We start from the raw sequence: 24309 nt of genomic DNA, 5'->3' as shown, positions 1-24309 counted from the left end.
TCCTCAGGAGATTACAGTTAAAATGCAAATAGACCACCTGGAGAAGTAGCCCAAGCCACAGAGAATTCCTTTCAGTCTGCTGCAGCTCTGAAGTTTTGCAGAACAGCTCTTCTACTTCAGGCTCTCGTCCCTCCTGAGACTGCTTGGAAGGTTCTTTCTTTTCGCAGATCCAGGAGCTTGGGCATTTGTCTCGGAGGCGGCCTTGTTGAGAAAGTATCTTGGCATGAGGGTTTCCCATCTGGGTGGGAGCACTCTCAGTATGGCAGCTCTGAGCCTGTGATCATGTAGCCCCTGCATCAGTGTTTTTGGCTGGGAGGAGACAGAGTTTGGAGCCTTCCTCGTGAAACTGAGTCCAAGCTCATACTGCTTGCACAACAAGCCAATAATTCAATAAGTCGAGAGCTGAGTTGTGGGGGCAAGAAAGAGGAATTTTATTCAGAAAGCCTGCAGGCCCAGAAGATGGTGGATTAGAGTCCCAAATCAGGTTTCTTTTATACTAAAAGGGGAGATGGTAAAGCCCTGGTTCTGGAGGGCCTCCCGAGGGGATATGTTAAATGTGTTATGTTAATTTCTTCCTGCCGCGGTTCACTGGTGGATCTGGTCAAGGTGTGTCCTGGGAGCTAAACAAAGTTATTTTTAGCTTAATGCTCATTACGTGGGGGACGGGGTTCCAGAGAAGTACTATTATAGTTTAAGTTTATAAGCAACATCCCTTTAGAGATTAACTTGTAATATAATAGAATACCAAGCTTCTTCCTTATCGTTTTACTTAAGTGACTCAAACCCTCTGTTCTTCAGGTTCCTCTTTGGCTAGTAAGATGGTTGTGTTTACTGCATACAATTGTGAGGGCTAGGTGAGTGGGGCTCCATTCATTCCCTTAGGATTTATATCCCCAACCCCATGCAATCCCTCAAATAAATCTGGGTGCTCCCAATGGGCAGATTCAGCTCCCACTGGGTCAAAAAGCCCATTTGAGGGATATTATTTAAGCCAAGCAGAACTGCAATTGGAATTTGTGTTGCAACCAGCACCCTTAGCCGCAGAGGTCCCTTTCCTGGGAGGTTGACAGCACAGATAAGTTTTTCCTTTAGGGCCTTTGTGAGCCTGAAAGCTTAATCTCCTGAAACCTCTAGCAAGTGGAAGGAAGGGTTTGAAGGAGGATTCTTTTCCCCACTTAGGCCCTGTCTCCAATTCATCCAAACCTACAGTGCAGAAGCAGTGGGTTCTACCAGGAACCAGAATCTTTTGAGCTTCCCAGAGGGCCCTGACTGATGGCAAGAGTTGACGATAGTCTCCTGCACAGAGATCTTGCTACAGGAAAACTAGGTTCACCTCCTGATGGATGTCGAGCCGATAGACACAATCAAGCCAAAGATCAGGAGAAGGATATGTTATTACTTGAGTCAAAGGTGAACACAAGGGATCTTTCCCAAAGTGGTGTCTCCCAGAGCAGCAAAATTGGTACATGCATATTAATGAAGGGGCTTGAGCAGAGGTGAATTAGTGTAGAATCAGAGCAAAGGTTGAGAGTCCAAATCTTAGCAGATTGAAGTCAGGAGGAGGGTCAGCATTACCATTCCACTCCTACCTGGTAGAGGCCTTAGGTCCTGTAGAACTCAAAGATTTATTATTGTGTATTGCTTATTATCAATACATTATATCATTATGTATAATTACTGATTATAATTAATACATTGTATTATTATGTATCCTTTGAGGAAGCACTAGCACTCGGCTTTATCATTGCACTGTTGTTGACTGCCATTTACCTGTTCCTGGATTCCTTTTTTTCCCTTAGAAATAATTAATTACTGAGACCTGTTCAAAAGCAAGCATTGTGGCCAGGCTTAGATCACAAAATGACTTAGGCCAAAATGGGTTCTTTTATGTCAGGAAGGCCATTCCTGTTTCTCTTTTTCCAGGAGCCCCTAACCTATCTGCTTGCTGCTGCTGCTGCTTCTAAGTTGCTTCAGTCGTGTCCGACTCTGTGCGACCCCATAGATGGCAGCCCACTAGGCTCCTCCGTCCATGGGATTTTCCAGGCAAGAGTACTGGAGTGGGGTGCCATTGCCTTCTCCAAACCTATCTGCTTACAACCTGCCTTCTCAACACTTGGAGAATATGCACTTCACATTTGTACATTTAATCGTTGTAGATATTAATAGTTTTATTTATATGTGTGTGTTTAGTTGCTAAGTGTTGTCTGACTCCTTGCAACCCCATGGACTATAGCCTGCCAGGTTCCTCTGTCCATAGGATTTTCCAGGCGAGAATATTGGAGGGGGTTGCCATTTCATCCTCCAGGGTATCTTTCCAACTCAGGGATTGAACCCTCATCTCTGGCATCTCCTGCATTGGCAGATGCATTGTTTACCACTGAGCCACCAGTGAAGCCCAATACCATAGATAGGGAGGCTTAAATAAAAGGACTTTTATTTCTCCCTGTTCCGGAGGCTGGAAGTCTAAACTCAAGGTACCTGTAGGGGTGGCATCTGGTGAAGTGCTCTCCTTGGGTTGAAAATAGTGAAGTGAAAGTCGCTCAGTCATGTCCAACTCTTGAATTCTCCAGGCCAGAATACTGGAGTGGGTTGCTTTTCCCTTCTCCAGGGGATCTTCCCAACCCAGGGATCAAACCCAGGTCTCCCTCATTGCAGGCGATTCTTTACCAGCTAAGCCACAAGGGAAGCCCAAGAACACTGGAGTGGGTAGCCTATCCCTTCTCCAGGGGACCTTCCCGACCCAGGAATCAAACCAGGATCTCCTGCACTGCAGGCAGATTCTTTACCAACTGAGCTATCAGGGTTGCAAATGGCCCTTCTTTCTGTGTCCTCTTATGGTCTCTCCTCCACAAAGGTAGGTAGAGAGAGAGGGAAAGCAAGCTGTCTGGCTTCTCTTCTTTAAAAAAATTTTTAAAATTTGTTTATTTTATATTTGGCTGCGCTTGTCTTCATTGCTTTGTGTGGGCTTTCTCCAGTTGTTGGAGAAGGAAATGGCAACTCACTCCAGTACTCTTGCCTGGAAAATTCCATGGACTGAGGAGCCTGGTAGGCTGCAGTCCATGGGGTCGCAAAGAGTCGGACACGACTGAGCGACTAACACTGTCCAGATGTGGCGAGGGGGGCTACTCTTCATTGCAGTTCTCGGGCTTCTCATTGCTGTGGCTTCTCTTGCTGCGGATCACAGGCTCTAGGTACACAATCTTCAGTTGCAACTCACAGGCTCTAGAGCTCAGGCTCACTAGTTGTGGTGTACGGGCTTAGTTGCTCCACGGCGTGTGGAGTCTTCCTGGACCAGGGATTGAACCGTGCATTGGCAGGTGGATTCTTATCCGCTGCACCAGCAGGGAAGCCCCCTGGTTTTTTTTTTTATGATAAAGGCATCATCATGACCTCATCTAAACCTGACTACTTCCTAAGGATCCCATCTCCAAATACTATCCCACTGGGGGTTAGAGCTTCAACTTGTGAAATCTGAGGTGACTCGATTCAGTCCATGGCAGGAGTTAATACATGGAAGACACTGAGCAGCCAGCACCAGAAACATGATCAAATCCAAAAGTGCTGACAACACACGTGAGTGTGTTTGTACTCATATAGCTCCTTACGGTTTACAGCGCACCCTCACCCTCAAAACTTTTCCACTTGGGGCCTCTTAGCAGCCCTGTGAGGTAGGCTTTTTCCAGATGAGAAAGCCAAGGAGAGGCTGGGCGATTTGCTAGTCACGTGCACTTAAGCAGTTCAGCCTCCTGACTCAGCCCACGCTTTCCTGTCTCTTTTTCTGAGGTCGCTGGCAGCACCTTTAGCACACTGTGCCCCCTGGACTCACTCCAAGGCTGCCAAGAAGCTCACAGAGAGGTCTAAGTTAGAACTGCCGAGTCTGCTCCGGGTCCCATACTTGGGGGTCTCCTGGACTGCGTCAGACTGTTTCTGTCCTCGGTACTAAGCTTCCTCTAGAGATAAATCAGTTGACTTCACTGTCTGTGAAAAAGCAACGCCATGCCGTCAGCAGTCAATACGGAATGTATAGTCAGTGAAGTCATCAGGAAGAGTGACCGCAGGGAAGTACCCAAGTTCAGGGTTCTCCATCATGTGGGGGTCAAATGGGAGAAAAGTTTTATTTCCATACGCCAGCAGAAATCATTTCTGAGATTGTTTTTGCTAAGAGGAAGTAAAGAGTAAACTGTTCCCATATAAATGCAGAGTCATTGCCCTGGCTGGTGTTAGAGGCCAGTAAGATCATCATGGAGGATGGTTTAATTTTTCTATGAATACAGAAGGCTTGCTTGCTGTAGATGCCCAACAAGTACTTTTCAAAAATCAACTAATCTTCCAAGAAGATCTTTAAAAAAAAAAAATGTTTGTTTATTTGGCTGTACCAGGTCTTAGTTTTGGCATGCAGGATCTTCAGTTATGACATGTGGTATCTACTTCCCTGACCAGGAGTCAAACTTGAGCTCTCTGCATTGGGAGCATGGTGTCTTAGCCACTAGACCACCAGGGAAGTCTCCAAGAAGATCTCTTAATTTCTTAAGAGAAATTTCTTAATTTCGTTCTTTCTCTTAATTTCTTAATCTCTTAATTAATTTCTCATGAATTATTCTTTTGCTTGAGAATGTCTTCAGATATTAGAAATCCATGGTGAGAAAGAGTCCTTTGTTTCCTCCAGATGTTGACCTGTGTGAGCTCTCCAACCTGTTTATCTTGGGTTCTGTGTAGGTGAGAAAACCTCCTCTAATTGGCACATGTGTGTATGACTGGATGAATAAAGTATCTTTTGATTATTAATCATCTAATTTATGTGTGTGTGAAGGGAAATAGTGGGCCAGTCATCAGGGAGGATTTTGCAAATTTTGTGAATTTGCAACAAGAGCTGAGAAGGGCTTGAACATTTGTTGGGGCGGGATATACAGCCTGAATCCCAGCTCAGTTTTCTGCCTTCCATTCAGCCAGGAGTAAGTCTTCCTTGATGACTCAGTGGGTAAAGAATCCACTTGCAATGCAAGAGACACAGGAGATGGGATTCCATCCCTGGATCAGGAAGATCCCTTGGAGAAGGAAACTGTAAGGGGAGTGCAGAGAAAAAGAGAGCGAGCTGCGCAGTCAGACAAGAAGGGGGAAATTTATTAGAGGGAAAAGAGAGGATGACTGGCTCTTAAGGAGAACCAGCATCCTCCCTTTCTGACAGAGTCCTTCTTATACCCCACCAATGAAAAATTCTCTGAAAGGAAGGTCACGTAGCCGGAGGTCTGGAATCTGGTGGAATCGCAGCTTTGAGAAGATAGGCACCAGTGAGGTAACAGGATGCCATTTGGGCAATTTGGTCAGTCTCAAGGATCACTGTGATTTATTCTTTATTTGTGAGGTCGACATAACGAGCCATCTTATCAGTGAGACCCCATGTGGACCCTATCGTTCCAGCCTTTTTGATTTAGGATAAGGGCCGAAGGTCAATCTTCTGTAACTGCTTCCTGTGGAACAGGGGTATCATGGGGGGTGAGATAAGAAAAGGCTGGAATGTGGGTCAAGGGGATTTGTGTGGGTTTGAAGTTTTTGATAATCTGAGTGACTTAGAAGTAACTTGTGGATAGTTCAGTCGGTGAAGGCTTGTAAGTGATCCTGAAGAAATTTTGAAAAAAGATGCATTAAACGTGGGCTGACAGAAAAAGGGTGAGTAGAAGGAGAGGGCCTAGAAAAGGCAGGACCCAGGGCATCCAATTCCAATTGCTTAACCAGTTTTCCCATGAATTACTGAGGTGTTGGGGTATTCTCGAGGCCCCGTTTGTCAGATTTCTTGCTGCTTCCTCTAGAACGCCTGATTTATTGGCGTAGAAACAGCAGGCTTCCTCCAAAACTAGGCATAGGCTTCCTTTTTCTGCTGTGAGGTCTAATCCTCTTCCGTTTTGGAGGACCACGGCTGCCAGGGTTTAGCTGGTTTAGGATAGTGATAAGGCTGTTAGCTATTTCTTCTAGGCTGTCACTGAGGTCTTTAGAAAGGCTTTTATAGTAATTTAAAGAGGTTGTGAATCCTGTGGTCCCTCCCCAATCCCAGCAGCTCTTCCTAAACTGATTAATGGAGGAATGAATTGAATTGTCCTTCTGGGTCAGTTTTGCGTTAGTGGATAGGAAGGGTCTGATTGTTAGGAGCCAGATATACCAGGGTGTATGCTCCTGTCTAGTTAGTGGGAAGACATAAATAAGTGATGGTTCCACATAAGAAAAATATTCCAGGAGTGAGAAGTCAACAGCTGAAATCGATAGCAAATAGGAGTCTTTCTGGGAACTTGTTAGTAGTCTCTGAAACTGACAGTGAAGTCGCAGTGTAGCCCCTACAAGAGGAGTAGTTACACGATATGCAGAAGGGAGTCTCCCTGAGAAAATAAAAGAATGCCCTGCAGTTCCTGAGACATGATAGACAGATCGACCTGAAGGGAAAGAGAGATGTGAAGTGTGACTACAGAGGTGTGGCAGTGTAGTTCCTAGTTGGGGGTAAGAATTGTTTATCGAGTGTTGTCTGGAAAAACAGAAAGAAACTTGTAGTTAACATCAGAGGGGGTGGGTGTGAAGGAGCAGTAACCAGGCTAAATCAGAGGGTAGGCTTGGGATAGTAATAGAGGCTTTGAATTTTGAGAGGTCTCTCCCAAGAATTTTGGGAGTATGAGAAAAGAATGGGAAAATGGAGTATCTTGAATTGTGCAAGGTAGAGGCTCGGTTATTTGTGGCATAGATATTAAACTGTCAACCCCCATAACAGAGACCTGGGAGACCTTGGTTTTTCTGGAGTAGGCAGGCATAGCAGAGCAAGTGGCCCCTGTGTGACTGAGAAAGGAGGTTGGCTTACCTGTGACTGTAAGAGTTACCCGGGCTCCGAAGAGGTGATGAGAGTTGGGGCCTGGGGCCTGGGGCACCTTCAGTCTTCAGCGGCGAGTCCGAGGAGGCTGGGCACAGCTGGGTTGGAGGACTCCGTGGGCCTCTCTAGCTTTGCCTGTTCTTCCCAGTTATTGAAAATCTTAAAGGCTAAATGTAAAAGGTCTCGTTGAGGGGGTTGAGGTCTTTCTTCTGCCTTTTTTAGTTTCTTGCCCATATCTGGGGACGACTGGGAGATAAAATGGATGTTAAGAACAATGGTGCCCTCTGCTGAAGTGGGGTCTAATTTTGTATATTTTTGTAGGGCTTCCATTAACCTGGCTAGAAATTGAGCCAGGTTTTCATCTAGTCTTTGAGTTATTTCCCAGAGCTTATCAAAGTTGATGGCTTTATGCCCTGCCTTTTGAAGGCACACACTGAGGCAAGCAACCATTTGGTTACGGGCTGCTTGTCCGGGTCTCCCTGCCTGATAACCCCAGTTGGGGTCATCTCGGGGGACGGCTGTGGCCCCTACGGGCTTGGTGTCATCTGTCCTGTGTATCTCATCAGCATACGCCTGAGAGGCTTGCCATACTCGTTCCTTCTCTTCTGGGAGAAGAGTGGAGGAAAAGATGATGTAAGTATCATGCCAGGTTAAGTTGTAAGACTGGGTAAGATACTTGAATTCTTTTAGATAATTATCAGGGTCTGAGGAGAAGGAGCCAAGACGCTTTTCAATCTGAGACAGATCTGTGAGGGAGAATGGGACATGAACTGAACAATGCCTTCTGCCCCAGCTACTTCCCACAAAGGGAGGAGTGGGGCAGGGGAAGGAGCGGTGAAGTTTCCTGTTTTAAATTTGTTCAGGACCCATGGCAAGGGGATCTAGGGAGGTCGGGGTAAAGCCTTGGGACCCTCAGGGTAGATGATGGGGTTGAGGTCTCAGAGCTTATTTCAGACACAGGCTAGGGAAGGGGTTTGGGAGCTGTGGTGGAGGCCTGCGCTTCAGAAGGAGGGGGTTGGGGGTGCTCCATAAGGTGGAGGTTGTGGAACTGAATCTGGAGCAGCTGCAAGGGAATTGGGAGCAATAGGGGGTGGGCCATGGTTGGAAGGGTCAAAGGAAGAAGAAGAGAAGTCTCAACAGGGATCAGGAGACATTGTATTAGGAGGATGTGGTCCAGAGTGGATTAAGAGTATTTGAGAAGTAGAATTCAGAGAGAATAAACAGCAAAGAAAGCCTGAACATAAGGGATTTCTAACCACTTGCCACGGTGGTGGCAGAAGTTATTGAGGTCCTGTAGTGTATTATAATCAAGAGTTCTGTTTTCTGGCCATTGGAACCTGTTATCAAGTCTGTATGGTGGCCAGACAGTGCTAGAATAGTAAATAAGTCTTTTTGGTCTTATCTCCCCTTGGAAGCCTGAAGCTTTCAGGTTTTGGAGAAGGCATCCTAGAGGAGTTGATTTTGAGGGCTGGGACTGAGAATTTCCCTTTGCAGCCAAATATGGAGGTTAGACGTGGGCAAGAGAAAGCGAGGAGAAAGGTCCGAGAGAAGAGGCGTCCCCGTTCTCAGGACTTTCTCAGAGTAATCATAGTCTGCTTTGAAATGGGCGTCCCCTATTTCAAAGTCAGACGGGGCGCAAGGCCAAGGGCTGAGAGCCGTGGGGATCCTCCCACCTAGTGCTAGGACTCCAAGAAAATGGGATTTCACTCACCCTTGTAACTGATGGATGAAAAATGGGCTGGTGTGTGGATGTCAGTCCAGCAAGGCAAGTGGGGAGTCCCGTCCCAGAGCTCGTCTCAGTTTCTCGGCGAGGTCCAAGGGAGGGGACCACCAGAGGTGGGCTCGGGAGAGGAGCCCACCCGGTTGCAGTGGGTCTTCCCTCACTGGTTTCGGCACCAGAATGTAAGGCGAGTGTAGAGAAAAAGAGAGTGGGCTGCGCAGTCAGACAAGAAAAGGGAAATTTATTAGAGGGAAAAGAGAGGATGACTGGCTCTTAAGGAGAACCAGCGTCCTCCCTTTCTGACAGAGTCCTTCTTATACCCCACCAATGAAAAATTCTCTGAAGGGATGATCACGTAGCCAGAGGTCTGGAATCTGGTGGTCTCGCAACTTTGAGAAGATAGGCGCCAGTGAGATAACAGGATGCCATTTGGGCAGTTTGGTCAGTCTCAAGGATCACTGTGATTTATTCTTTATTTGCGAGGTCAACATAACGAGCTGTCTTATCAGTGAGTCCCCACGTGGACCCTATCAGAAACAACAATCCACTCCAGTATTCTTGCCTGGGAAATCCCATGAACAGAAAAGCCTCGAGAGCTGCACTTCATGGGGTTGTAAAAGACTTGGACATGACTGAGCAGCTAAGCACGCATAAGCACAGCCAGGAATGGCTTTCAGACCAGGAGCAGGAGACTCATGGAAGACTGGCTGGGGTGATGGGCTCCTGAACCCATAGAACCATGGTGCCTCCTGCCAACAGAAGGAGCAGAACCTGCAGGAGGCAGGGTTCTGGCTGGCATCAGTCTGCTGATAGCACTGGGCCAGATGTTGGTCAGGAAGTCGAGGGCAGGAGGACGGGTTGAGCTTAAGCCTGGAGCCCGCTATCGCTGTGAACCAGCACATCAGCTCAACACCAGGGACAGGGACTTTCCTGGAGGTCCAGTGGTTAAGAACTCACCTTCCAATGCAGGAGACAAAGGTTTGATCCCTGGTTGGGGAACTAAGATCTCATATGCCATGGGGCAACTAAGCCTGCATAGCACAACTAGAGAAGCCTGAGCTCTGCAACAAAGACCCAGCACAGCCAAAATTAAAAAAGCCAGGGTCGAAGAAGAACCAGGGTCCTTGGGTCTGAGACAAGCGTGAGTTAATCAAGGCAAAAATATCTGTGCTCTGTTAACTTGTCCCTTTTATACTTGGTCATTTTTTTTGCACTTTAGGTTTTCAATCGGGGCTTCCTTTCCCTTTAGATGTAGGTAAAATGGATGGAAACCTTCCACTGTGACGATCTTTGGATGTTAAAGGTGTCCCTAGATGTTACAAATCCCCAGGTAAAGGAGGGTGCTGGGGGAAAAGGTTGTGCTTGCTTTCTGAAGACATAAAGCTCCGCCATTGTTTGATTTCTTGACTGCTATTATTTTTATTTATTTATTTGGCCATGCCGTATGGCATGTGGGATCTCAGTTCCCCGACCAGGGATTGAACCTGCACCCCCTGCAGTAGAAGAGTCTTAACCACCGGACCACCAGGGAAGTCCTGCCATTCTTGTTGATTTTTGAAACTCCCAGTGAACCTGGTGAGTTTAGTAAACCCACCTGCAGATTTAGGAATAGATGATGAGGATGGCAGGAGAAGTCACAAGGTAGAGAAGGGCTCTGCTTTGCAGAAACTCACCCAGAACATAGGGTTTCTTCTTCCAGAAGATGTTCTTTGCCGACCCCACCATGCTGGATTTCATGTCGACCCTGACCCCTCCCTTCTCCTTCGCATCCGTCTCTCCTACCCTTTCAGTGGCAGGGCAGCAGCCTCCCCCCTGCTCTGATGTCAGGGTCCTTGCTGACATTCATTCACCCCACAAGGTCTCACATGCCCCAGCCTGACCTAACTCAAGATCCTTCCTGTATTGGTTGCAATTCTGGGTTCAGTTGTATTCTCTCTCTTTTTAATCTCATATCTCCAGAGAGGTTTCATTTGGAAATTCCAACCTTGCTCAGCTGATATAAGGGAGTCAGAGCAGGACTGCTGTGGGATCATCCTGGCCTCCCAGTTTTGGGTGTGCCTGGGGAGAGGCGGGGTGCACCCCAGGGGAGCCCTGCAGCTGCTGGGAGGTGGAGATGGCTCCTTGGCCCTTGGCACAGTGGAGGTGCTGGTGAGGCAGAAGCCCTCCCAGCTGAGGAAGCATGTTCTAGACACTCCTACCAAGGTTGTCCTGAAGGTTTCTTTAGTTCTTTTTAAATTTATTTTTTATTATTTTTTTGGCAGTGCCGTGTGGTTTGCAAGCTCCTGGTTTTAGGGCTTTGGATCTGAGCTGAATTACGCCACGGGCTTTCCTAGTTCTCTAGCTTGCAGACATCAGACTGGGAGACTTCCTCACCTCTGTAACCACGGGAGCCAGTTCCTAGAATAAATCTCCCCTCCTCTCTCCCTCTCTCTCTGTTCATATGTACACCTCTTGGTTTATTCTCCAGAGAACCCCAGTGATTATGTGAGCTGTGCACTCACTCCAGGATAGAGATGAAATCTAGCAAATGGAATCCAAAATGCTGGTCTTTTAATGATCTTCAGAGATGACGTGGCTGAACCCATTAGTGGGGAGTAGAGGAGGGTGAGGAGAAATAACATGGACGTGAGCTCATCTGGACTAGAGCTGAGTGGAGCCTGAGTTTCCGAAGCACCACAGACCTGAACCCAGTGCCTGTGACTCCCGTCCCTCCAGGACCCACACGACTGACATCGCCACCTGGTGTAGATGCCAACAAAGGTGATGCGGGCATCACCTGCGGGGGGTCATCGTCACGCTGGTGTTTCCAGGGCCACAGTTAGCAAATGCCAAGGTGATGATGTGCTGATGGCTGCTTCCCTAAGCCCTTGGCTTCAGGTTGGAGTGTGGGGCCAAGAGGAACAAACAGTTTGCTAGGAGCCAGGGAGATGGCTGGGCAGGAATGAGCTATCTGTAAACCGCCTTTGTTCTCTTCTCAGCTGGTCCCCCTCTTTTAATTGATTAATTAATTAAAAAATTTACTTGGCTGCGCCGGGTCTTAGTTGGGGCATGCAGGATCTTTAGTTGTGGCATGTGAACTCTTAGTTTGGCACAAGGGATCTAGTTCCCTGATCAGGTCTTGAACCCAGGCCCCCTGCATTGGAACCACAGAGACTTAGCCACTGGACCATGAGGGAAGTCTCTGGGTGCCCATTGTAAATCGGTGGGTAATGGGGTCGGCCTCCCTGGAGTCTCTGGCTCTTGTAGTGGTCCCTGCACGGAAGGCACCTCACTGGTCTCCGGGGGGAGGGGTCTTCCCAGGGGTCCCAGGAGCAGCTCTGTGAGGTGCACAGGCGTGCCTCCCTGTGTCCCTTGACCTTCCTCGGTGTGAGGCAAGGCAAGCAGAGGAAAGACAGGCTTAGGCTTTGGAGCTGGAATTTGCCTCTGGCCTTTAGTAGGTGTGTGAAGTCACTGGGCTTTGATAAGCCTTGGTTTTATCCTCTGTGTCATCTGAGAAATGGGGATGGTATTTGCCAGAGGTCTGAAGTCAAGGCATCAGCAGGGTTCATTTCCCGATACTGCTCTCCGTGGCTTAGAGGTGGCTGCGTCTCTCCCTGCCTCAACATGGTTTCTCTTCTGTGCTTGAGCACCACTGGGGTCTCTCTGTGTTCAAATTCCACTTTCTTTACACAGGTCAGATTTGATGAGGGCTCACCCTGTAGGCCTGACTTCATTTTAACTTCTTTAAAGTTAAAGAAGTTAATTTTAAAGGCTCTGTCTCCAAACACAGTCACAGGTCATGGGGCTTAGGGTTTTGACATATGAATGCTGGGGCGGGGGCAGGAATTCAGTCCATAGGGCTTCCCTGGTAGCTCAGCTGGTAAAGAACCCCCCGGCCAGTGCAGGAAACACAAAGTTTGATCTCTGGGTTGGGAAGATCCTCTGGAGAAAGAAATGGCAGTATACGGCTCCAGTATTCCTGCCTGGAAAATTCCATGGGTAGAGAAGCCTGGCAGGCTATAGCTCATGAGGTCACAGAGAGATCTTTCTGCCATAAGGGTGGTATCATCTGCATATCTGAGGTTATTGATATTTATCTTGGCAATCTTGATTCGAGCTTGAGCTTCATCCAGCCCAGCATTTCACATGATGTACTCTGCATGTAAGTTAAACAAGCAAGGTGACAATATACAGCCTTGACATACTCCTTTCCCAATTTGGAACCAGTCTGTTGTTCCATGTTCAGTTTTAACTGTTGCTTCTTGACCTGCATACAGATTTCACAGGAGGCAAGTCAGGTGGTCTGGTATTCCCATCTCTTTTTGGCATAGTCAATAAAGCAGAAATGGATGTTTTTCTGGAACTCTCTTTCTCAATGATCCAGTGGATGTTGGCAATTTTCTAAAACCAGCTTGAACATCTGGAAGTTCACGGTTCACATACTGTTGAAGCCTGGCTTAGAGAATTTTGAGCATTACTTTTGCTAGCGCGTGAGATGAGTGCAATTGTGAGGTAGTTGGAGCATTTTTTGGCGTTGCCTTTCTTTGGGATTGGAATGAAAACTCACCTTTTCCAGTCCTGTGGCCACTGCGGAGTTTCCCAAATTTGCTGGAAAATTGAGTGCAGCACTTTCACAGCATCATCTTTTAGGATTTGAAAGAGCTCAACTGGAATTCCATCACCTCTACTAGCTTTGTTTGTAGTGATGCTTCCTAAGGCCTACTTGACTTCGCATTCCAGGATATCTGACTCTAGGTGAGTGATCACACCATCATGGTTATCTGAGTCATGAAAATCTTTTTTGTATAGTTCTTCTGTGTATTCTTGCCACCTCTTCTTAATATCTTGTGCTTCTGTTAAGTCCATACCATTTCTGTTCTTTATTGTGCCCATCTTTGCATGAAATGTTCCCTTGGTGTCTCCAATTTTCTTGATTTCCTTTAGGATGGACTGGAAACAGTGAAAAGCCTGCTCAGCATTGCTTTACCAACAGTCTATCCTCAGGGACTTCCCTTGGGCTAGTCTAACTGAGAAATTGTCTGCTGATTCTGAATCTGTGGAAGATGCATTGCTCCCAAGTCAAAAACATGCTATGATTACAACCCACCTATTGTGCCTTTTGTGATTGGATTTTTTTGCTGCATAAATGAAGAAAGGGTGTTAGTGGATATTTGTATATCAATATTAGGGGAGCCTTTTTGGTGAGAAGTTTTCTTTCAGTAGAAATCTTTTATTAAAAAAAAATTTTTTTTTGACCACACCTATTGGCATGTGGGGGCTTCCCAGATGGCGCTAGTGGTAAAAGAACCCACCTGCCAATGCAGGAGACATGAGAGATGCTGGTTCAACCCCTGGGTTAGGAAGATCTCCTGGAGGAGGGCACAGCAACCCACTCCAGTATTCTTGCCTGGAGAATCCCATGGACAGCAGAGCGTGGCAGCCTATGGGCCATAGGATCACAAAGAGTCAGATACGACTGAAATGAGCAGGCATTCATGCTCATGTTGGCACTCAGCATCTTAGCTTCCTGACCAGGGATCAAACCCTCATCGCCTGCTTTGGAAACTCAGAGTCTTAACCACTGGACCTCCAGGGAAGTCTTGCATTATTTTTTATTTTTATAGTGCTTGAAAGAGTCTAAGTAATCTTAAAATTGAAAGGCACGTAGACATGATGGAGGGCCTTATAAGGCTGGGCACTGTTCTGGGTGTTGAAGATACCGATGTGAAATGAAAATGTCTCCTGCCATATCAATAAACAAGAAAAGTCACAGCCATAAGTGGTTTCTGGCCTCCAAATGTGAATGAGGCCTCCCCAAATTGCCATCTAGCAGCTGCCGCCACCCCCCAAGGTGACTGTAGAGGAACTGGGGGAATGCAAGAAGCAGCCTTCTGCCACTCCTTAAGGTGAACAAGGAAACTGGATGGGCCCCAGATAGCTGAGGTGCGTTTGAAAGGAATGAATTCAATGAGCCCGGAGGCTTGCATCTTCCCACACAGAGAATGCTAAATTCCTTGATGTGATACCTGATCTTTGACGTTCAGACTGCCTGCTCGCTCTGCTGTGTACAGCCTGGCTGCCCCTCCTCCGTTCTAGGAGCAGTCTCTCAGAACTGACTGTGCTGAGGTCTTCCTGGGCTGCAGTCCTCATTATGCTCCACATAAAGCTTAACTTACAGCTCTCAAGTTGTGCATACTTTTTAGTTGACACAGAGAAGGTCTTGACAGGCTCTTTGCTCTCCAGGATGTCAACCTTCTCCACTGTCCCGAACACCCACTGCCGAAGGTGAGTAGCACTTTGTAATGGGAACCCTGGCTCGTGGTCACTGGCCGTGGTCCGGGAGAGTGAGGCTTCCTGGACGCTGGCTACTGCACCAGGCACCCTGACATCTGAATGCAGAGTGAGCTCTCTGCCCTACCTGTCCCACCCTACAGGTTCAAATATCACCATCTGTACACGTGAGGCTGCCTCATCCCTTGATTTGGGCCGGAGGCCTGCATTCCACCAGCTCATGCTCTTGGGATTCCGTTCCCAGACCTGACCTCCCCGTGCCTGGTTGGGCTTCCTCCTGTTTGCCACTCTCTTCCTGAAAGCATGGCCTCTGGAGAGGACCCAGCGGAGAGCAGGGCAGTGCCTGGGGTGGTGGGGAACATTCCTCCCCAAAGAGACCCAAGTGCCGTTTCCTCCAGAAGCAGTGGGTCATGGCAGGTTTTTCTAAAGGCAAGAGTCTTTTTTCTCAGGTTTCTAATGTTCAGACTCTACATGAAGCCACTTGACTTCTCCCTATGCTGCATTAAGGTTGGGATCAGGGGTAGGGCAACAGAATGGAATCATGCCTCTCATCCCTTTTGTTGTTATGAATGATAATATTCATTTATTTATAGTAATGTTGGCCAGCTATGGAAAGTCTGGTGTACCAAAGTGTGCCTTAAATATTTTATGGGATTCTAAAAGCCTGATCTGTGGTTTGAACTGCAAAGAGGATGACAGGAATGCCTTTGTCTTTCCAGAAAGAGCCCCGGGTCACTGTGAGCCCCGGCCAGTGCCCTTTGCCTAACTGCAGTCACTTCACTGAAGCAGATTCTTATCGTTGCATTTCTAGCGAAATGGACTTTGGAATCCTCAAAGACAGATTTTAAAATGTATGTTATCCATATATAACAAGTAAATACAAATGTTAATAAAAAGGAATTCGCTGGTGGTCCAGTGCTTAGGACTCCACTCTTTCACTGCTGAGGGCCCAGATTTAATCCCTAGATGGGAAATAAGATGCCTTATGCCTTTTGGCTTTGCCAAAACAAAACCACTATAACATTTGTCCCGTGCACTTTCATTGCACAATATCATTCAGTCTTTACTTCAACCCTGTAAGATCTTTTAACAGATAGGGAGACTGAAGTAGGGCAGTGAGGCAATCTGTCCAGGGATCCAACAGCCGGTCAACGCTTAAGCTGGGACGTGCACTCAGCTCATTTGGCTGCAATTCAGCAAATCAGTTAGGAGCAGTGACCAAAGCCACTCAGGGCAGAGATCCTCCTAGAGCCAGGTGCTGGGAGAATGAAGTCAGCAGAAAGCAGAAGAGCCCCGGAGCCCAGCCAACGAGGGCTGGAGTTTTACTGGGGGGCTGGACGAACTGCACTGCAACACACACACAAGTGCATATGCGTACACACACGCCACAAATCCACATGTCACACACAGCGCACACACTCCACACACAACCACACACACACGCACACACCATACACACTCCACACACAACCACACACACACGCACACAACCACACACTCCACACACACTCTACACACAACGCACACAACCACCCCCCTGCACATACACACACACCAGACACACACCACACACAACCACATACCACACACACACACACACACACACACACACTCCACACACAGCACACACACACACACCATACACACTCCACACACAACCACACACACATGCACACAACCACACACTCCACACACACTCTACACACAACGCACACAACCACCCCCCTGCACATACACACACACCAGACACGCACCACACTCATATACACACATCACACACCACACACACACCAGACACACACCACACATACCACATACGCATGCCACACACACACCAAAAACACACACCAGCCCCCCCTCACCCTCCCCACCCCCCCCCACGCACATGCCTTATGGAACAGAAGAGGAGAGAGACAGAACTAGTACTGTGATAGGGAGAATCTGGGAAGGCTTTACCCAAAGAGACCTCAGTGAGATTTTGGAGATTTTGGCAATAGGAGGAGGAGCGTGGGGTGGGTGGGGGAGCAGAGGCCCTGGATCCCTCTGGGCAAGGGCGAACGAGGCTTCCCTTTGCCCTGGGGGAGGGGGCTGAGCAGGGGAAGGACTGCGTAACCAGCAGACCCAGTGAGGCTTCTGTTTCGAGGCTTCCTGAAGGCTCTAGCCCGGCCAGCCAGCTGTGCCTTTGGAATTTGGAGTTTGTCTTTGCAGTGCCCTCCGCTTCCCAAGCCCTCCAGCTCTTCATCTCCACTTAAGCTCCAGGCTAAGAATAAATGCATCTCTTCCCTGAAGCATTTATTGACCTGTGGCAGGAGAGACCTTGCCGTCTCTGCCCCCAGAGCTGGAGCTGATGCCTTGTGGTCACTGGGAGCCCTGGGAGCCCCTCAAGGGAGGGATGGAGCCCTGCTCACCTCTGTCCCTTTTCAGACCCTGTTTCTGGCCCTACCCATGGTGGTCATCCCATCTTCTGAATTAGTCCATAGACTTGCCCTGGGAGCCCCTCAAGGGAGGGATGGAGCCCTGCTCACTTCTGTCCCTTTTCAGACCCTGTTTCTGGCCCTGCCCATGGTGGTCATCCCATCTTCTGAATTAGTCCATAGACTTGCCCTGTGGGCCCCTGGCCACTCCCCAGGACCCCAGGAGGCTTCAACACTCACCGTGCACTCAGCTTCTCTTCTCTGGGGGGCAGATGGCACTAAACTGTGACCCTCGTCAAGTCCTGACCCCCCACTCCCAGGGTCTGAGTTCCTCTTTCCCAGAAAATGTGCCAGGCAGAGAAGGGGAAAGCCACACCTCCTGCGGCAGGACCTCTTGGGGAAGCCTCTCTGAGTCTGCAAAGGATGCTGGCAGTTGACTGTTTCAGCGGGACCGTCCACACCCAGGACACCTGCCCTCCAGGATTACACATGCAGCCCACCTCAGTGGCCCCTTCCCGTCCCGGGGGCGGACAGAGCGGGGGCCAGGCCGCTCTCTGGCGGCTGCCCCAGAGCTTGACCACAGGGCCCGGGCACCCGTCAAGCCCCACCCTGTGGCCCAGCGAGGGCCTGGAGGTCAGGAACTGAAGGGAACACAAAACCACTTGGTCTCTGTCTCTCAGTGTGCAGAAACTTGCTTCTCACTGTGACAGCAGGCATGGATAGCAGGTCTCTCCTCCCGAGACTAGCTGCGAGACCCCAGTCCAGCCACTGCTCTGGCAAGTGCAAGCTGCACCTTGCTCATCTTGGCTGTCAGACACTTCCTGACGTGTGCTTTGCTGCCTCCCCTCTGAGGGTCACGTGCTTTGGTGTAGACTGAAGCTGAAAGGAGGTGAAAGTCTTTGTTTCCTGCTTCGCCATCACAAGGGATCCCAAGCCCTCCTTGTTCCTCTTCTTTCTTCCCACACAGCGGAACGGGCTCCTTTGTCAGCCTCAGTGCGCTTCCCCAGTCCCGTTTGGGGCCATCGTCTGCCCGCCGCCTCTGTATCTTTCTTGTGCCTCCGGAATGGAATGCACTAACAGTTGTGCATTTGCTCACAGCACAACCAGGGCACCATTCACAGAAGTGAGGAGGCGAATGGCACACAGGCCCACAGTAGCCTCATGGGCCCCCTTCTGCATTTCATATCCTGTCTTTGCCATGTTGGAGTCCATGAGAGACTTCCTCGAGTTGGTGGCTCTGAGGTTCTTTTCCCATTTGGGGGAAGAACCATTAGGGAACCATTTCTCTATTTTAAGAAAAAAAACAGCTCAGGGATTATGAACAGTGGTGATTAATACTTGGTCTCTGTGTTGGAGAGAAACTAAGAGGGTGGTGAGGAATAGGGAGAAATAGAGCATGTAAGTCAAAGAAAGGGATAACTTCTACTCAGTTCTGGAAGGTCCTTGGCATAAAACTGAGGAATTCTCACCTTCCTCAGAGAGAAAGAAAACTGTTGTCAGAGGTTCTACCTCAGGTGATGGGGACACTCTTTCCGGCAGGAGACTGCAGCTTTAGAGGCTGTCTGGCCAGGCAGCCCCGGCAGAAACTGCAGAGTTTTCCTCTTAAGATGGTACCACCCTTCTTGCCTTGGTTCCATAATTTCTTTTCTTTTAAAATCTACTATATTGAAGTATAGGCTTCCCAGGTGGCTCGGACAATGAAGACTGCCTGCCAGTGCAGGAGACATAGGTTTGATCCCTGGGTCAGGAAGATCCTCTGGAGAAGGGAATGGCAACTCACTCCAGTATTCTTGCCTGGAGAATCCCAGGGACAGAGGAAACTGGTGGGCTACTGTCCATGGGGTCCTAAAGAGTCAGACACGACTGAAGCAACTTTGCTTGCACACACATATTCCTTTCCAGATTCATATGTTGAAGCCCCAGTATCTCAGAGTGTGACTATATTTGGAGATAAGGTCTTCAAAGAGGTGACTGAGCTTTTTTTTTTTTTAAATTAATTTGCCTCTCCTGGGTCTTAGCTGCTGCATGTGGGATCTAGTTCCCTGACCAGGGATTGAACCCGGGCCCCCTGCATTGGGAGCACAGAGTCTTAGCCACTGGACCACCTGGGAAGTCCCAGGACATGGATTTTTAAGTGAGGTGGAAGCCATCTGGAGGATGACATGATCCTTCGTAGGTTTTAAAAGGATCCTTGTGGCTGCTTGAATTGTAGAGGGCTTTAGGGTGGGCCTTCATCCAGTCTGATCAGGGTCCTTATAAAAGAAGAACTGTAGAGACCGTGTGGAAGGGACAGAGGATGAGAGACCACAGGAGGATGTGGTGGGAAGGTGACTGCAACAATGTGATTTATAGAAAAATATGTTTGGTTATTCAGATGACCAAAATACAGATCTCATGTATATCATGTCTCACTCTTTGCACCCCATGGACTGTAGCCCGCCAGGCTCCTCTGTCCATGGAATTTTCCAGGCAAGAATACTGGAGTGGGGTACCATTTCCTACTCCAGGGGATCTTCCTAACCCAGGGATCAAATCTGTGTCTTTAGCATCTCCTGCACTGGCCGGTGGATTCTTCACCACTGCGCCACCTGGGATGCCCCTCGTGTGTATTTGGTCTCTGCCCACAGTTCCTGGCTAAAAGCTCCCCAAAGCCTTGAAATTTCCTAAGTGAGAGTGATAAATGTTAATGTGGTAACTTTTGGATCCCACCTAAGGATGGGGGCTGGTTGCCTTGGAGACCAACCAAGTGACTGGAGGGTTGGAAGTTTTCAGTCCCACCCCGGACCTCTGGGCTGGAGGTAGGATCAATTGCTATCAGCCAATGATTTGGTCAGTCATGCCTGTATAATGAAACATCTCCCAGACCCAAAGGGGTGGAGTTTGGAAAGCTTCCAGGTTTGTGATCGTGTGGAGATTGAGGGAGAGCAGTATGCCTGGGGAGGGCACATCGTTTGCCCTGTGGGTCTCTTCCACCTGACTGTTACTTGAGTCACATCCTTTTGTAGTAAACCAATCATCTAGTAAGTAAAATGTTTCTCTGAATTCTGAGAGCTGCCCTAGCAAATCGACAGCATCTGGAGTGGCAAGGAGGGACAGTTTTGTAGGACCAAACCCTTACCCTGTGGGCTTTGGTGCACTCTCTGGGTAGACAGTGTCAGAACAGAGTTGAATTGTAAGACACCTTGGTGGTGTCTGAGGGTTATCTGTTGGTGTGGGAGAATACCCAGCCCCCCATTAGAATTGGGTTCAGGAACCTAATTTAGTAACCTTCTGTAAGCCAAGGAGAGAGGTCACAAAAGACCAAGGCTTCTGGCACCTTGATCTCAGACTTCTAGGCTCCAAAATTGTGAGAAAATTAATTTCTATTGTCTAAAATTAATTTCTGTTGTTCAAGTCACCCAGTGTGTGGGGATGCCCACGTGGCAAGAAACGAGGGTGGCTTCCAGCCAAAAGCTAGCTAGGAACTAAGGCCCTCAGTCTAGCAGCCCCACAGGAACTGAATCCTGCTGACAATCACATGACTGACTTTGGAAGTGGACCCTCCCTGAACCGAGCCTTCTGATAAGACCTTGACCTTGGCTGAGTACAGCCTTGTGAGAGACCCTGAGCAGAGGATAGCAAAGTTGTGTCCAGATTCCTGGCCCACAGAAGCTGTGTGATGATAGATGTGTTTCAAGGTGCTGTGTGCTAATGTTACTCAGCAGTAGATAATTAGTTCAGTTCTGAAAAAGGCTCTTTGAGGTGGAGACTGGAGTGAATCCTAGGCCCAGTCAGCACTGGCCTGAGGCATACTCCTTGACTGTACCTGGAAACTTGAGGCTCCTGGGATGAATCACATCCTCACCAGCTCTCAAACTCCCCACTAATGAGCTGAGAAGTTTGGACAGATCTCCAAGGTCTCTTTTGGTGCCAACTTTCTACAACACGATTAAGAGCTCACAGCCAGCACACCTGGGTTGGTTGGCTTATGGCAGCCCATTGAGGCTTCATTTAAAAACCAGTGTTTGGGGCGCTTCCCAAGTGGCTCAGTGGTAAAGAATCCACTTGCCAATGCAGGATACATGCGTTAGATCCCTGGTCCGGGAAGATCCCACGTGCCAAGGAGCGACTAAACCCATGCATCACAATGGCTGAGTCTGTGCTCTAGAGCTGGGGAATACAGACTGTTGAGCCCACAAACTGCAACTACTGAACCCTGAGTGCCCTGGAGCCTGTGCTCTGCAACAAGAGAAGTCACAGCGATGAGAAGCCTGCTCATCGCAACTAGGGAAAAGCCTGAATAGCAATGAAGACACAGCACAGCCAAAAATAAATAAATTAAAAGAAAAAAAATTTTTTTTTAAAAGCAGTGTTTGGCTTCAGAATTTTGCAGACGGCAGCCAGAGTGTCAAATACTGTCTCTCCAAATTCATGTCCATCTAGAACCTCAGATATTCATTGGAAAGCTTGATGCTGAAGCTCCAACACTTTAACCATCTGATGTGAAGAGCTGACTCATTGGAAAAGATCCTGATGCTGGGAAAGACTGAAGGCAAAAGGAGAAGGGCACAGCAGAGGATGAGATGGTTAGAGAGCATCACTGACTCAACCCACAAGAATCTGAGCAAACTCCAGGAGATAGTGAAGGATGGGGGAGCCTGGTAGGCTGCAGTCTGTGGGGATGCAAAGAGTTGGACACGACTAAACAACAAACAAATATTACACAGAAGTCATTGAGATTCTTGGATTTCCATGAAGTATAAATATGTTACAATGCAGCCATGAAGAACGATGACTTTGAAGATTTTAGATAATGCTATAAACAGGTTTCCAAATTAAGAACAGAAAGCAGAAGTATGAAGAGTGTGACTATGACTTAGTAAAAAAGAGACCCACTGTGGAGGGAAAGCTGAAATATGAATAAATGGTAGGACTGCAGCGGATCTTCTCCCTTTTAATTTCTCAGAATTCTTTGATATGTTTATATTCACTTCTATGGAAAATATTATAGGAGGTTGCGTAAAAGGAATTCAGATTTTAAGAGAGACTGTGAATCATACTGGTGAAATGAATGTGTGACACCACCACCCGCCTCAGCAACAACACTGTTAGCGTGAACGCCGTCACCCGTAAGCTTTTCTCCCTGTCTCTCTCCTACCTCCCAGAGCGAGCAAACACTCAAGATTGAACTGACATTGGGACTTCCCTGGAGGTCCAGTGGCTAAGACTTCACCTTCCAATGCAGTGGGTACATGTTCCATCCCTGGTCAGGGAGCCAAGATCCCACATGCCTCGTGGCTAAAAACCCAAAACGTCAAACAAGAAGCAATATTGTAACAAATTCAATAAAGACTGTAAAAATGGCCCACATCAAAGGAACTCTTCAAAGAATTGAACATATATCACTATTTGGCCTTTAAAAAAATAGTACTGTGAATTACAAATCTATAAATGGTGATTATTTGGTTCTACTTATTATGAGGTTTATTAGAAAGGTTGTACGTACTAGTTTTGTGACATGCTTTTTTGATTCAGTATTACCCAGCTAACATTCATCGATATTCATTTCTCTAGCTGTCCTTCATTCAGTCTCTGATGGATGTTGGGCTTAGCTGCTCAGTCGTGTCCGACTCTTTGTGACCCCATGGACTGTAGCCCACCAAGCTCCTCTGTCCATGGGGATTCTCCAGGCAAGAATCTTGGAGTGTGTTGCCTTGCCTTCCTCCAGGGGATCTTCCCAACCCAGGGATCAAACCCAGGTCTCCCACAATGCAGGCAGATTCTTTACTGACTGACCCATCAGGGAATCCCTTTGTTGATGATAGCCTTGCTTTTAAAATGTATTCATTCAGGGCTTTGTCCAGGCATTTTGGAATACAGGAATGGGGGGGAGGGGTGGGCAGGAAATTCAGATTTTTAGACAAAATTTTCAGAGAGTTAAATTTTTTTAAATAAGACTTGTGGTATGATTTGACCAAATCATGGTTATTTTCTTTCCTCTTTCCCTCTCTGGTTTGTGCATTTCCCTGTCTGCTGCTGGAATGTGATTTAAGAGGGTTGCTTGTTTACCATCCCTGGGCCCCCCAGGCCATTTCAGCAGGACCCGAGGGCAGGATGGAGGTAGAGGGCAGAGTCCCTGGATGACTCCGGGCAAGGAACAGAACTCACAGCCTAGCGAAACTCCACTGTTTTCTTCAGAAGTGGTTAGGAAGGATTTTTTTTTTTTGCATTTTTGCTTCTTCTCGGCATCTTTGGCCCACAAAATGACCTCAGCATCTCCTGACTGTGGAATCACATGCTTTTCTCTACTTTGAAGTTTGAGCTTTTTAAAGTCCCTAGCTTTGGCAATAGGTAGGGTGGGGGTGACGTCAGCAGTGGGGACAAGGCTGTCAGCTGCTCGCCATCTGTCCACGCGAGTGCGATGAGTCCTAGGAAGCCCCGATTTGACCCTCCCTACAGGAAGCCACGGTGCACATCGTCTTGAGACAGGCCCTGACCCGCTAAGGATGGCACCCACGTGATGTGTTAGTTGACAAAGCCTCTGCAAATACACTCCCATCTGACTTCCGAAGCAACCCTGGGGGAAGACACATCAAGTGCTTTTGATGGAGAGGATGGTCCATTGCTAAGTGGGACAACAGGGTGGGGAAAATGTGGTTTGAGAAGATGCTGGCCTTTTTTAAAGTCTCTTCCCCGGGTCTCACCCTGCACTGGAGCTTTGTACCTGCTTGACCCTTCAGATAAACTAGATCGCCATCCTGAGTGAAGCAAGTCAGACAGAGAAAGGCTAATATTGTATGGCATCCCTTATATGTGAATCTAAAAAGAAATGATACAAACGAACTTATTTACAAAACAGACTCATGGACTTAAAGAAGGAAATTATGATAGCTGGCAGAGAGGGGGACGTATCGAGAAAGGGATAGTTAGGGAGTTTGGGATCAAGGTGTACACACTGCTGTATTTAAAATGATAAACAGCAAGGTCCTACTGTACAGCATGGGGAACTCTGCTCAGTGTTATGTGGCAGCCTGGATGGGAGGGAATTTGTGGGAGAATGGATACATATATGTGTATGG

Source organism: Bubalus kerabau, chromosome 4 (assembly GCF_029407905.1).
Source record: "Bubalus kerabau isolate K-KA32 ecotype Philippines breed swamp buffalo chromosome 4, PCC_UOA_SB_1v2, whole genome shotgun sequence".
Lineage (NCBI taxonomy): Eukaryota > Metazoa > Chordata > Mammalia > Artiodactyla > Bovidae > Bubalus > Bubalus kerabau.
This window is presented reverse-complemented; position numbering follows the sequence as displayed.